Source organism: Diceros bicornis, chromosome 24, assembly GCF_020826845.1.
Source record: "Diceros bicornis minor isolate mBicDic1 chromosome 24, mDicBic1.mat.cur, whole genome shotgun sequence".
NCBI classification, from domain to species: Eukaryota; Metazoa; Chordata; class Mammalia; order Perissodactyla; family Rhinocerotidae; genus Diceros; species Diceros bicornis.
In genome coordinates, this window is record NC_080763.1 from 48,266,915 (window position 1) to 48,281,276 (window position 14,362).

Sequence of the window (14,362 nt, forward strand, 5' to 3'; positions counted from 1 at the left end):
CACCACCATTCTTTTTTTTAATAATTTTATTTATTTATTTTCCCCCCAAAGCCCCAGTAGATAGTTGTATGTCACAGCTGCACATCCTTCTAGTTGCTGTATGTGGGACGCGGCCTCAGCATGGCCGGAGAAGCGGTGCGTCGGTGCGCGCCCGGGATCCGAACCCAGGCCGCCAGCAGCAGAGCATGCACACTCAACCACTAAGCCACGGGGCCGGCCCTGTAATCATTATTTTTTAACAGGAGAATCATTGGTTTACAGGACGTCTTATGAAGGGACTTTGCACCTTGGGGCTGCGCCGTGGCTGAGGAACCATGTCCCTTCCCTGCAGAAAGCTTGATGCCTCTTACCCAGCACTACCCCCCACCCCTGCTGCCACTGTAATCAGGTGTGTGGCACCCCTGATGGTACCTGTTGGGAGGCAATTCTCCATGAGCCTCTCCATACCCACACATCTTGCGAGCGGAGGCACTGACTGTCCTTTGTCCCAGATCATCTTTTCAAGGATGTCTATATAGCACACTGCCGTGTATGCTGTATACATCACTGGTGGATGTAAAATGGTCGATCATTTAGGAAAATGGTCTGGAAGTTTCTTTTTTTTTTTTGTGAGGAGATCAGCCCTTTGCTAACATCCGTCAATCCTCCTCTTTTTTTGCTGAGGAAGATTGGCCCTGGGCTAACATCCATGCCCATCTTCCTCCACATTATATGGGACGCCACCACAGCATGGCTTGACAAGCAGTGCGTTGGTGCGCGCCCAGGATCCGAACCGGCGAACCCCGGGCCGCCGCAGCGGAGCGCGTGCACTTAACTGCTTGTGCCACCAGGCTGGCCCCTGGAAGTTTCTTACACAACTAAACATACACCTGCCCTATGGCCTAGCACTTCCATTCCTAGGTATTCATCCAAGAGAAATGAAAATATGTGTTCCCCAAAAGACTTGCATGAGAAAGTTCAGATCAGCTTCTTTCATATGAACCAAAATGGAAGCAGCTCAGGTTCTCATCAACAGGAGACCGTCAAACACACAACATCATGGATGAACGTCAACACTATTAGTTGAGTGAAAGTTGCCAGATACAAAAAGCAGATACGGTAGGATTCCACTTATATAAAATGCTAGAACAGGCAAAACTAACCTATAGTCAAACAAAACAGAACAAAGCAAAGAAGGCCCATTGGCTAATTGTGGAATCTCAGTGGTGGGTATGTGTGAGTTTGCTATACAAGTTTTTCTGTCTGTTGACACATTTGGGGACAACAAATGCAGACACAGCCAGACTGATCTTTCTCTAGCACAGGCTCCATTGCCCTCCCTGCCTGCATTGAAGCATCAGTCCTCATCTGGAGACATCCTGGGTCCCACGGATGGCTCTGTACATTGGTCTCACCATCCAAGACGGCTTCCCTCATGGCCTGGTGCCCCAGGGGACAGCCAGAAGGCAGCGCTCAGGGGACAGGGATGTCTGGGCCTCTCCAGCAGGGCAGCTGGCCTTCTTACATGGCCACTCAGGTTCTGAAAAGCACAAAAGTGAAATCTCCGGGGCCTTCTTAAGGCTTCAGCCTGGAACCGGCTGCCTCACTTCAGCTGTACTCAGAATCAGGCTGGCCCAGAGGGCGTGTGGAGGTGACTGGTCAGGAATGCTGGGGACCCTGGAACTCCTGCAGGAGCCAAGCTTCACCAAGCAGGACCCAGGCCTCAATCCCCCTGCATCAGGGAAAAATGTGTGAGAGAGAGACTGAGGGAGCAGGCTGGGCTTCCCCCCAGAGCCAACCCACTCCCTCCTCCCACTTCCTTCCTACTCAAAGTGCTGCTGTTTTCCCCTTTGTCCGAAGGCGAAGGCGCAGTCACTGGGGCTTAATGCCAGCAGCTGCAGCTCTTTAAAGGAAAAACACCCTGAAAATCTGATAAATGCCATTTTCAAAACTGAAGCCAGAGACCAGAGAGGGTGTGGCTTGTGGTGGAGAGCAAGGCAGAGGAGCCCGGATTAGCCCTGGCCCAGACACCAGGCTGCCCCTCCCCAGATGAGGCGCACCAGCCCCTCATCCCCTGCCTCATGCAGGCTAGGCATTGGCCAGAATGAGGGTGAGAGGTGGGGGCCAGGCTGGGGGAGGGGGTGGGAGGAGGCCGCCCTGGAAGAGAGGGGGACAGGGGAACGCAGCTGGCTGGCGGGGAGCTGGGGGAGTCCTGGCTGCACTGCCTCTGCTTACCCTCCCAGCTCCTGTCCCTCCATGTGTGTGCAGCCCCTCTCCTGACAAGGCCACTCAGACAGGTCACCACTCCCATCCCAAGGACACACACCCAAGTACAGCTTCCCAGCCCCACCAGGCTGCCAAAATGAGACTGTGTGGTTGGTTCCACGTTGTGCATCTCTTCCTGCAGTTCCCCCACTTGGACCTTCATCTGCTGGGTCCTTCCCACCTACCATGTGAATGTTCCTCTTCCATGGAGTCCCCTGATCCCTGAGGGACATACAGCTTCCCCGCTCAGCGCCTGAACCAGGCCTCCTGTCTCTGCTCCCGCGGGTTGTCGGCTCCCCCACACAGGGGCGCCTTGTTCTCCCATTGCGCAGCCTCGCACCTGACACTAGTGGTACTCCATAAATATTGGGAACGGAATGATTGGGAGACTGTATGCTCCTGGTTTATCTCTGACGTCCAGGTGCCTGGCAAACCGCAGGAGGTCAGTGTTGCATCACTGGACGCGTGTGGATGTTTTCACTCTTCCTGGACCAGGGACCTCAGCCCCAGCTTCATCTGCGCACTGTAGGCTGCCTCCAAATCTGTACTCCAGCCCCAGCCTCTGTTTAGATCTCCAGGCTGCCTGTTGATCTGTCAGGTTTCGGAGCAGGAGAGTGAAAGAGTCAGAGCTGGGAAGGAGACAGAAACAGATGAGGGCAGAGGACACAGCCTCTCCCTTTGGGGAAAGTAGGAGGATGGAGAGACAGAGACAGGCAGAGAGAAGGAGGAGGAGCTGGCTCACACCACGCAGGATGCCTTTTCCAAAATGGAAGAGCGCTTACAAGGGAGCAAGGAGAGAGCCTGCTCCCTGCTCTCACGTCTGCTGGAGGAACCCCTAGTCCTGCTGCATGGGGGTGGGGTGCGGGCTGGGCCCTGGCCAAAGGTCCCTGGCTGCCCCCTGGGGCACAGTCCTACCCCACCAGGACCCTAGCTAACTCAGCAGGCTGTTGGCCACAGGGATGCTCAGAGGCCACTAGGACTTGTGCAAACAGGTGTTTGCTTCCCTGGGCCCTGGTCCTCTGGGTTTGTAGGGAAGAACAGATAATGGGTTTGCTGCCTGTGAGTAGCTCTGCTGAGGCTCCCCCACCACAAAGGCATTGACTCCTGGCTCTGCTAGTGCCTGCACTGGGAGCAGGGCTCTGTTTTGATTCCTAAAGCTGAGTTACTCCCTCTCTGGGAAGCAGCAAGCAAACCACGGAACTTGCAGGGCTTCAGCTGCAGCATCTGTTAAATGGGGATAACAGCACCTCTCTCGGAGTTTCTGTGAGGAGCAGAGGATTGAAAGGGACTGAGGACGCTCAGGGCAGGGCAGCTCAGTGAGGGCAGGACTTGTTAGTCTTAGTTTGAGACGCTGGGTGAGGAAGGCGCCAGCCCCGCCACTCTCAGAGGGATAGGTGCATCGCAGCATTTTCAGCAGGGAAGTGACGTGGTCAGATTCAGGATGTGGTGGATGAATTGGCCTTTTCTTTCTTTTCCCCAATACTGCAGACTCATTCCTGCCTGAGGACTTGTGCCTGGCGTGTTCTCCCCCAGGCTTTGCACCGTTGGCTCCTGCCTACTATTTAAGTCTCAGCGCACCTGCCTGCCTCAGAGTTCACCCCGACCACCTCGCCTCTGCCTGTTGCATCATCTTACTTTAATTCTCTGCATGGCACTGCATGAGCAGGGATCTTACTATCCTGTTTACCAACATATCTTGGCTCGTATCGTGCGGACCACCGCAGCTCAACAAATATTTGTTGAGAGAATAAAAGAACGAGACAATAAAGCCTAAACAGAGTGGCAGCAGTGGGGATGGAGAAGGGATGGAGTAAAGCAACATTAAGGAGGTAGATTCTTGGCCACCCATCAGAAGAGGGCATAAGCATCTCAGGTTTCTAGCTTGGGGACAGTTACTGAGTCCAGAGTCACAGACAGAGAAAGGAGCCTCGGCTCCTCTCTTCTCCAGAGCACTTTGGTCACAGCTGCCTCGCCCAGCTCCAAAGTGGTTGAGGAGCAGGTGACATCCAAGCTGCAGTGTGGCCAAATCACTACCAGAGTGTGGAGGGGTTGTTTGACTCTGATTCACTGCCTCTCCCTCTGCCCAGTAACTGCTGTGTCACTGTAGGAACTCCCCCCTTTTTACCTCTTCTTTGCATTTATAAACGAAAGCAAAGTAACTGGACCTCCCTGTGAAAATCTAGGAGAACTTACTTCTCCGTGACTGTGTAATTGCGGGGTTAAAACAGGGCGGCAGGGCTGGGTGATAACATCTGAAGAGCAGTTGAAGAGCGAATGGGGGTGGGAGATTGGCACAGGAACCCCTCCTGATTAACGGGGCCCTGCACTTGGGACATCTGCAGGCACCTGGGGCGCGGTTCTCCCAAGCTGGTGGCAGGCAAAGACAACTGAGCCTTGCGCACTGATTCAGCATGCTTCCTCCTGGCTGGCTGCTGAGTCAGGCCTGCAGAGCTCGCGATGCAGCAGGATGAGGCCAGGGGCTCTCTCTGACCTGGAAGTACTGCCCTTCAGGCGGGGGCTGGAGGTTGTGGCACTGCAGCCCGGTGTGTGCGCGGGCGATGGCGCCGGTGGGGTGCGACAGCAGGGAGTGGCATCTCTGCTCTTGCAGGCACTAGTGGTTAAGCATCCCGGTCTCTCTTACCAGACTGAGGTGCAGTTCGTGGGAGGCCTTTGTGGCTGACGGGAGGGCCCCGAAATTCCCCTCTATTTCTGAGGCTGCAATGGTCCTGGGGAGAGGGAGTAACGAGATGGGAAGGCGCAGGGGTCTGGGGTCCCGGGTCTTGACCAAAGGCTGTAGGTTTTCCTGGAGGAGGGAGAAAGGCCTCCTGGCTTAGCCTAGCCTCTCAGCATTCTGTCCTCTGGAGGCGCTGGTGAGAGCCCTCCTAACGTGTTCTGGAAAGAAGCAGACGAGCACATGACACACGTGCATACGGGGTTGCCACACAGCGTTGTTCCTGGTATAGGAGGGAATGGACGGGACGCAGGGCTGACCGACCGGCCATGCTGGGCCGGAGCCGTCCTCAGGCCACACTCCCAACCGCGCGCCGGGAGGGACGACAGCCTGGCGCTAGGTGGTCGGGGGCAGCCGCGCCCGCGCGGGGCCACCCACGGCGGGCACACGCCCCGCCCCTCTCGTGGACAGCCGGCACACGCCCCGCCCCTCGCGTGGACAGCCGGCCCCGACCGCACCCGGTCCTCGGCTAGCCAAGCGCCGCGGGAGCCACCCCGGGCCCGCCCCCGGCATGACGTCACGGCGACGCGCGGCATTGTGGGGCGGGAGCGCCCAGCCGGGGGAGGGACGCGGAGACGCCATTTTCGGCGGCGGGAGCGGCAGAGCCGGAGCCGGCTGGGTGCGGGGCGGCGGCTGCGAGAAGGAGCCGCGGGGACAGCGCGGGCGGGCGGCCGAGGATGCTGCGGGGCGGCCGCGCCGGCATCCCTCGCTCGTGACCGCGGCGCCGCGTCTGAGGCGTCCAGGCGGCGGGCCCGCGCAGTCCCGCTCCGCGCACGCGCCGCGGCCTCCCGGTGCTGACAGCGCGAGCGCGCGGCCGGCGGAGCAGCACGGTGAGTGCGGGCGGGCCTCACCCGCGTCCCCTCCTCGGTCCCCGTCCTCACCCCTGTCGCCCTCAGGCCCTCTCCCGACCCCGCCCCGGGCCCAGTCCTCGGTCCTCAGCCGTGGTTATTCCTCTTGCCTTCCCGTTCCCGGTCCCCTCCCCGGGCCGCAGACCGCGGTCCTCATCCACGTCCCCTTCCTGTCCGCTTCCCGGCCCCCTCCCGGGGCCGCGGACCTCGGTCCTCATCCATGATCTTTTCCCGTCCCTGGCCGCCGCCCCATTCACGTCCGCTCCAGATTCGGGTCCCGTGCGCGTCTCCATCCCGGCTCGGGTCCCCGCCCCAGCCCCGCCCCAGCCCCGCATCCACGGCTTGGCCCTGCTGCGGGCGGGGGCGGCCGCGCCCGGGAACAGCTGTGGTCCCGGGAGCCGCGCGACGGGGGATGTGGCCGCCCCCGGGACGCGGCGGGCAGGAGGGGGCGGCCGGCCGCGTTTGCTTTGTCCGAATCCTCCCTCTTCCTTCCGGCCGCCGCCCTCTCCCGTGGCACCGCCCTGGGCGGGCGCGCCTGTCAGGCTCGCGGGCGACCGGCGGCCGGGCGGGTCGGAAGCGTGTGGGTTCCCCCGAGAGGCCGGCTCGACCTCGCCTCCTCGGCGATCCCTTTCTTTTAGTAGCAAGACGGGTAACCTTTCATCCTCAGTGTTCGTCTAAACTTACAGCAGCCCCAGTGCTGGAATATCTAGTTGGTTGTCAAATGTGGTGCATCTCTTTCCTTGAAAATATTAAATAAAGGACTAAAAAAGTAAAATTAGTGCCTGGTGGATTGGATGGTTTTACAATTTAAGGTTTGTAGATCTAGGTAGTTTTGTGTTGGAAATTTTATATTGTTGCTGCTTATTACTGTTTTTTTATTTAAACAGCACATTTAGAGTTTAAAGAGTACTTGCAAAAATGATGTTTTTAAAAAGTGTGAGAACAACAGAAAATTTGAGATACACCGTTTAACTGCTGGGTAAATGGGCAGTTGGTTCTTTGATTCTTTGCATTAGTTAAATTCCAAGGCTTTTTTTTGTACAGCATAACTGAGCCATTGATCAGAGTCATTAGCTCAGAATACATTGTAATAGTTCAGTGAAAAACCCATTAGGAAATTGGAACAACCTCCTTAAATCTCATAATCTTATTACAGTTCCAGATTTATGTTTTTCAGGCACTGGCCACAGGCCTTAGGGTGGGAAATTTGATTCATTGTTGTTTCCTAAGTATCTGTAAGAATGCAGTGATACTAAATATTACAAATTTCAGATTGTGTGGAATTATATGTGGGAGGGTAGGCACTCTTAAGAGCCGGTTTCTCCAAGTCATCAAAGAATGCAACATCATGTTGCAGTGGAGCCTGGCAGCCCTGTGCTGTTACGGAGGGGTGTGGAGGACCCAGGGTGTTAACCTCACTGCGGCCTGGCTCATTCACCTTGCTTGGCAATGTCTTCTAAAAACAGTGTAGACAGTATGTAGTAAAGGTAGAAAGACATGCACGGGAATGAGGACAGTGATAGTCTCCAGCAAGGAGGAGGGAGGAAATGCCACTGGGGAGGGGCATATAATATCTTAAATATTTCATAGTAATAAAAACTTAACTACAGTTACTTAAAGTTTACATTCTTTTTTAAAATTATACATTCTTAAGAATGTTTCATAATGTTGAAAGATAGATAAGTCAGTGTGTAGCTTTCCATATGGGCTATAAACTATCTTAAAATATAATTGTGTCAAACAAAACCCAAGAAATAGAAAAGTCAAAAGTTGAAAAAATGTAGAATTTTTATAACCTCCAAACATAGGTGGAATATGATGAGAAACCAGAACTTTATGTTACAAAGAAGTGATCAGTAATATTCTGAACAAGATACAGGAAAGTTTTAGGTGTCAGATTTCAGGGCATAGACTAAAAATGATTAGCATGTTAAGATTGTAAAAGCACAGTCTTAAACATCTTTTGAGAACCAAACGAATGGCAGGTGCTGTGTTAAGTAGTTGGGGATATACAGATAAGACTTCTAAGAGCTCACAGTCTGGCGAGGGAGATGGGAGAAGTTGAGAAGTCGACAGGTATTACAGATTAGGTTAAATACTGTGCTGAGTGCCCTGAGGAGGGGATTCCAGATATGAGACTGGAAGGAAAGTACAAATTGGCCAAATGACGGTGGGATTGGTGGTTCTGGAGGACATAAGCCCTGAGGTAGTGCTGCAGTAAAGGGGAGTGTTGGGAAGGGGTGTGAGTGGAAAGGTGTTGTACAGCCTGCATAAGGGGGTTGCTTTCACCCTGAGGGTAGGAAGGACGATTGGAGGATTCTAAGGAGAGAGGTGACATTTTAGAAAGAGCATAGGCAGTGTGGCAGGTGCTTTGAACCGAGATAAGACTAGTTAGGAAGCCATTAACCCCAAGTGAGGACTGTAAACTTTTGAGTTAGGGCAGTGACAGTAGGAACAAAGGAACAGATGTGTCAGAGAGGGATTGATGGACTAGAGTGGCCCTGAGTTGGGACTGAGTGGATTGGGGTAAGGGTCGGGCTGCAGGCAGGAAGAGACAGATCAGCAGTGTGCCCAGCCACAGCGAACTGCTAAAACATAAGGCGGGTCATGTCTCTCTGCTGAAGTTTTTGCCATTGTCCTGTAAGCACCCGCATCCCTGTCTCTTTCCCTCTTCATATTCTCACCCTCACTGAGGCACATCCAGGTGCATCCTAAGCCTGCTGTCCTGGGTGTCACTGTCCTCACTTCCCCACACACTCCCTAGTACTTCTTGCTACAATACTGTATTATTGTACTTAATTATTATTTAGTTTATTGTCTGTTTTCTCCACTTAACATCCATAAGCTCCACGAGGATGGGGATTTTTATCTGTTGTAGTCAGTGTCAGTGCTTGGCATGTAATAAGCACTTAATAAATGTTTATTGAAGGACTGCATCTAGAATTACTTCCTCGTCTCCAACTGTGTGACTCACTGGCTGGTGACACCCACCAAGATGGGGAAAATGAGAGGAGGAGGAGAAGCTGGTGAGATGGTTCTGGATAGCTTAAATGTGAAGTGCTTGTGGGGCGGCCGCGTGGACCAGTGGACAGTTGGAGATTCAGGTCTGGAGCTCAAGACAAAGATTTGGGCTGGAGATACAGATTTGAGAGACCTCACCATGTTATCCAAAGCCAGAGGCAGCATCTATAATGACCTCTCCAGGAGAGCATCTGACACTTAGTAGAGACTGAAGTGGCCCTAAGGGTAGGAGGAGTGAGCCCTGGGAAAGGCAAGAGGAGGAGGTCAATAGCAAATTGGCTAAGAAGTCAGGGAGGATTTGGACAGAAAAATATACTGGATTTGGCTTCTATGAGGTTATTAGTGACCCTTTAAATTTTTCCTGAGGGGCGGGCCCCGTGGCTTAGCGGTTAAGTGCGCGAGCTCCGCTGGTGGCGGCCCAGGTTTGGATCCGGGCGCGCACCGATGCACCGCTTCTCCGGACATGCTGAGGCCGTGTCCCACATACAGCAACTAGAAGGCTGTGCAACTATGACATACAACTATCTACTGGGGCTTTGGGGGGAAAAAAAAAAGGAGGAGAATTGGCAATGGATGTTAGCTCAGAGCCCGTCTTCCTCAGCAAAAAGAGGAGGGTTAGCATGGATGTTAGCTCAGGGCTGATCTTCCTCAAAAAATAAATAAACAAATTTTTCCTGAGAATATTGCCTCCTACGGCAGGAGGGCTAGTTCAAAGATGGCCTGTATTCTTTCTCCCAAGGCATCCTTGTGTCATTCTGCCCTGTAACCTCCTGGATAATAGACTCTTAGATCAAAAATGAATTATGATTTTATTTTTGTTTTAACTAATTTTTAGGGGCAGATGAAAGCAATTTGGATCTGTGCTTTTAAATGCAATTGTGTTGCTCAACGATGGGGACATGTTTGAGAAATGTATCATTAGGTGATTTTGTCATTGTGTGAACATCATAGAGTGTACTTACACAAACCTAGATGGTATAGCCTACTACACACCTAGGCTATACGATACTAATCTTATGGGACCGTCGTCGTAGATGCGCTCCGTCATTGACTGACATGTCTTTATGTGTCGCATGACTGTATGCTCGGTATGTTGTCCGTACTTAATAAAGCGGATAAGTGAATATCAATGGAACAAGCATTTTAAGCTGAGTTAAGTGCATATGTAAAGTAGAAGTTATTTCCTTCATTCTAAAATATCCCAGTTACCTCAATTTAAACCTTGGATTGTTCCCTGACTCTGATTGCATAACGTGGCAATTTATGTCCCAGCCTCTCGTAAAGTTCACTATACTACTGCTAACAAAACTGATAATAGTAAAGTTAGCATGATAATAGTAAAGTTAGCACCATGCCAGATAAAATTGGTGCTGTAATCACCTCTCTTCTACTGTTGAGGAAGTTGAGGGCTAGAGAGGGCAAGTTCCTTAAACCAGAGGTACACAGCTGAGAAGTCAGGCTTCTAACTCAAGTCTTTTGCTTGTACATTTCAAGCATTGCCCCACCTTGCTGTCATGAATCACTATAATGCTCACCTCAGTCCTCTAGTTGCCTTCACCTGGGAAACCCTTGCCCCAGTTTTTCCATTTCCAAAGCCCCGGTAATGCAGTGTCGTCATGGTAACTCCATGTGTGGTGTTTTGGTCACCATATTGGCATTGTAGTATTTGTGTTCTTCACAGAGCCTGGCATAGAATAGGTGGTCAGTAAAAGTTGATTCTTTATTCTTATGGTGAATACAGGTGGTGTGTTTTCTCTTAAAGTTCACTTATTCTACCTGTTTGGAAAGGATTTGTATTATTGACCAAACGGGGGAGAAATATGTTAATTTCTATCCTTCTTGAATTGTGGTAAAAAACACAAAATTTACCATCTTAACCATTTTTAAGTGTACAGTTCAGTAGTCTTGAGTGTATTTACATTGTTGTGCAACAGATCTCTAGAACTTCTTCATCTTGCAAAACTAAAACTCTATACCTGTTAAATAACATCTCCGCAAGTCTTTTGCCCATTTGAAAAACTGGGTTTGTCTTTTGAGTGTAGGAGTTCTTTACATATTTGGGTACAAGTCTTTTGCCAGATACATATGTTGAGGAAAAAAACGTTTTCCTAATGTGGGACTTAACTATTTGTTTTCCGGCTATGCCTTTTAATAGTCAGTAGTTTTAAATTTTGATTAAGTCCACATTATCAATTTTTTTCTTTTATGGTTTCTGCTTTCTGTTGTCTTCTCTGTTTTTGTTTTTATTTTTTTATTTTTTTTATAATTTTTATTTATTTATTTATTTTCCCCCAAAGCCCCAGTAGATAGCCGTATGTCATAGCTGCACATCCTTCTAGTTGGTGTATGTGGGACGCGGCCTCAGCATGGCCCGAGAAGCGGTGCGTCGGTGCGTGCCCGGGATCTGAACCCCGGGCCACCAGCAGCGGAACGCGAGCACTCAGCCGCCAAGCCATGGGGCCAGCCCTGTTTTTGTTTTTAAATCGTTAAAAAATGTATGCTCTTTTGGGAAAACTCATGATACAGAAAGATATAAAGGTGTAAGTGAGTTGTCTCTTTTCCCATTTCATCTTTCCAGAGAGAACTGATTTTTTAAAAATGTTTTAATTGCCTTTCTTTAGTTAGGAAAGAAAATTACTCCATGTGTGTGTCATTGATTAGCGGTTAAATACATAAACTTAGTCTTAGGGTATTATGTTAATCTGACATTTTTCATTTTGAAATAAAAATGCTTTTTTTAATACTTTTTTTTGAATGAATACTCTCTGTTTATATTCTTTTGCCTCAGACTCCCATAACACCCTGTTATATATTCTGTTAGTCACACTGTCCGATGAAGCTCTTTTTCCTTTCTGCTTGCTCAACCAAGGACTTGTAATAGAGACATCTGCATCATTTGGGCTTGCTCATCCTTGTTTTAGGAAAAAGAATGTTCTCCTATATTTTCATGTAGTACCCTTCCCTGTAGTTTGTCATGCCTTTTTTTTTTTTTAATTTTATTTATTTATGTATTTATTTTTTTCCCCCAAAGCCCCAGTAGATAGTTGTATGTCATAGCTGCACATCCTTCTAGTTGCTGTATGTGGGACACGGCCTCAGCATGGCTGGAGAAGCGGTGCGTCGGTGCGCGCCCGGGATCCGAACCCCGGGCCGCCAGCAGCGGAGCGCGTGCACCTAACCGCTAAGCCACCGGGCCGGCCCCTGTAGTTTGTCATGCTTAAAATCTGTATCTGAAGACATGGGCCTGTGGTCCCATGGCAAATTAAATGACCTCAGTGTATTGCCTGGCCCTGGCTGAGAGCCCTGCCTGGTGGTGGACATGGCCTTCTTATAAAACCCTTTCCTCAGGTATAGCCTTGGTCATTGACAGGGGAAGTAAATTCTTCCTTATTATGTGCATACCTCAAAACAGGTGATGTGGTTAGGTTATTGTCGACTTAGAGGATCTGTGTACATAGAAGTGGCTGATTTCAAAACAGAACCCCTGTTGACTTCCTGAGCAGGGCTGTGGGGAAAAGAACCCGAAGAGTTCTGCTTGTCTTAGTTTCTCTGCTTCTGTAAGGGCCTCTACAATAGAATCACCCAAGAGGCAAATACATGCTTTTGTTTTGTCCAGTGGTTTATAGTTTTAGGATGGAAACAAATTCAGAATAGGTGCTATAGTTATAGAGCCTTTAATTTTAAAACATTTCACTTTATAGATATTTGTGATTTTTAGGCCAGCAGATTCATTCATTCAGTTCATTCTTTTTTTTTTTTTTTAAAGATTTTATTTATTTATTTTTTCCCCCCCAAAGCCCCAGTAGATAGTTGTATGTCATAGCTGCACATCCTTCCAGCTGCTGCATGTGGGACGCGGCCTCAGCATGGCCGGAGAACCCGGGATCCGAACCCGGGCCGCCAGCATCGGAGGGCGTGCACTTAACTGCTAAGCCACAGGGCCGGCCCAATTCAGTTCATTCTTGAGATTCAAGTTTAGGAGATAAAAGATTAGGTTAGATTAGATTGGAGGAAGATTAGATCAGAGGAGATAACAGTCATACAAGTAGAAAATGTTGAGTTGATAAAATTTCCATTCTATAGTGGCTGCTTTTGGCAAGCCCTGGAATTGTATCTCTCAGCTGCCTCTGTCAGTTCATGACCCAGAGATGAAATTTCTTTTTTTTTTTTTCAAGATTTTTCTTTTTGTTTTTTTTTTGTGAGGAAGATCAGCCCTGAGCTAACCTTCATGCTAATCCTCCTCTTTTTTGCTGAGGAAGACCGGCTCTGAGCTAACATCTATTGCCAATCCTCCTTTTTTCCCTCAAAGCCCCAGTAGATAGTTGTATGTCGTAGTCGTACATCCTTCTAGTTGCTGTATGTGGGACGCGGCCTCAGCATGGTCGGAGAAGCGGTGCGTTGGTGCATGCCCGGGATCCGAACCCGGCCACCAGTAGCGGAGCGCGTACACTTAACCGCTAAGCCATGGGGCCGGCCCTGAAATTTCTGATCAGGGGGTACCTGATGGAGCACATCCTCCCTTGAGTAGAATATAGTGATTCTTAACTGGGAAAGGGTAGGCAATGTATAGCTGGATAAAATATATTTATTATCATAGTATGGTGCTATATTTAGAAAATAAAATAACTCACTATTGTAGTACAAACTACAAAGGGACATGACATTTATATTTTTATCCAAAGATGTCATGGTTTGAAAAAGATTGAGACTCTCCATGAGACCTTTTTGGATTTTGCTTAAATATGAACTTTAACTTTGTTATATAAACTGGGAGAGTGACACCCCTCCTCCTCACTGCTTACCCTCTCCTGCCCCCTCCAAAACAGACCACATACCCCTTGAAAATTCAAGAATCACTGTTTTGTTTCATCTCTTTTCAAGCAAGTTGTATTCCCCCTTTGACTCTGCACTATATAATTTTTGTTCTGAAACTTCAGAACAAAAAAGAACATTTTTACTTCTCATATTACTACCATTGGTTACTTTACCTTTTAGTCACAATAGGTAATGTATTATATATTTGGAAATTTCTAGAGGGCTTGAGATTTTTGTTGTTTGTCAAAAGGGGAACATAGGATAAAAAGATTGAGAAATGAAGCTTTCTGTGACTCCTCGATAAAGCTAAAATAGATTAGATCCCAGAGCGAGGTTTTGTGTTTTGTTTTCTTTGATCTGGATCGTTTAATTTAAAAACACCTCTGGATATATTTTACTGAGATATGATTCACATCTGAAAAAATTCACTGGGTTGTGCAGCCATCTGATTCCAGAACATGTTCATCACCCCAAAAAAAAGAAACCCTGTACCCCTTAGCAGTCACTCCTCATCCTCTTCTCCCTCCAGTTCTTGGCAACCAGTGATCCACTGTCTGTCTCTTAAGGACATTTCATATAAATGGAATTGTGCAGTATGTGGCCCTTTGTGTCTGACATTATTCAGTTAGCACACTGTTGTAGCATGTATCATATTTTGTTCCTTTTTATAGCCAAATAATATTCCATTGTATGGATATACCAC

At 49.3% G+C, this 14,362-nt stretch overlaps 1 protein-coding gene across 19 annotated transcripts in view; it reads left to right on the plus strand.

The window, feature by feature from the left end:
* The first annotated feature begins 5,655 nt into the window (after positions 1 to 5,655).
* The window catches only part of KLC1 (kinesin light chain 1), a 66,904-nt gene continuing 58,197 nt past the window's right edge, over positions 5,656 to 14,362 (plus strand). For 7 of the 19 annotated variants that reach the window (XM_058567807.1, XM_058567810.1, XM_058567812.1 and 4 more), the window contains exon 1: positions 5,661 to 5,805. The gene's annotated coding sequence lies outside the window, so the exon portion shown is untranslated. Of the gene's footprint in view, positions 5,806 to 14,362 lie in introns of all 19 variants that reach the window. The other 12 variants (XM_058567799.1, XM_058567795.1, XM_058567798.1 and 9 more) reach the window with 5 other exon arrangements.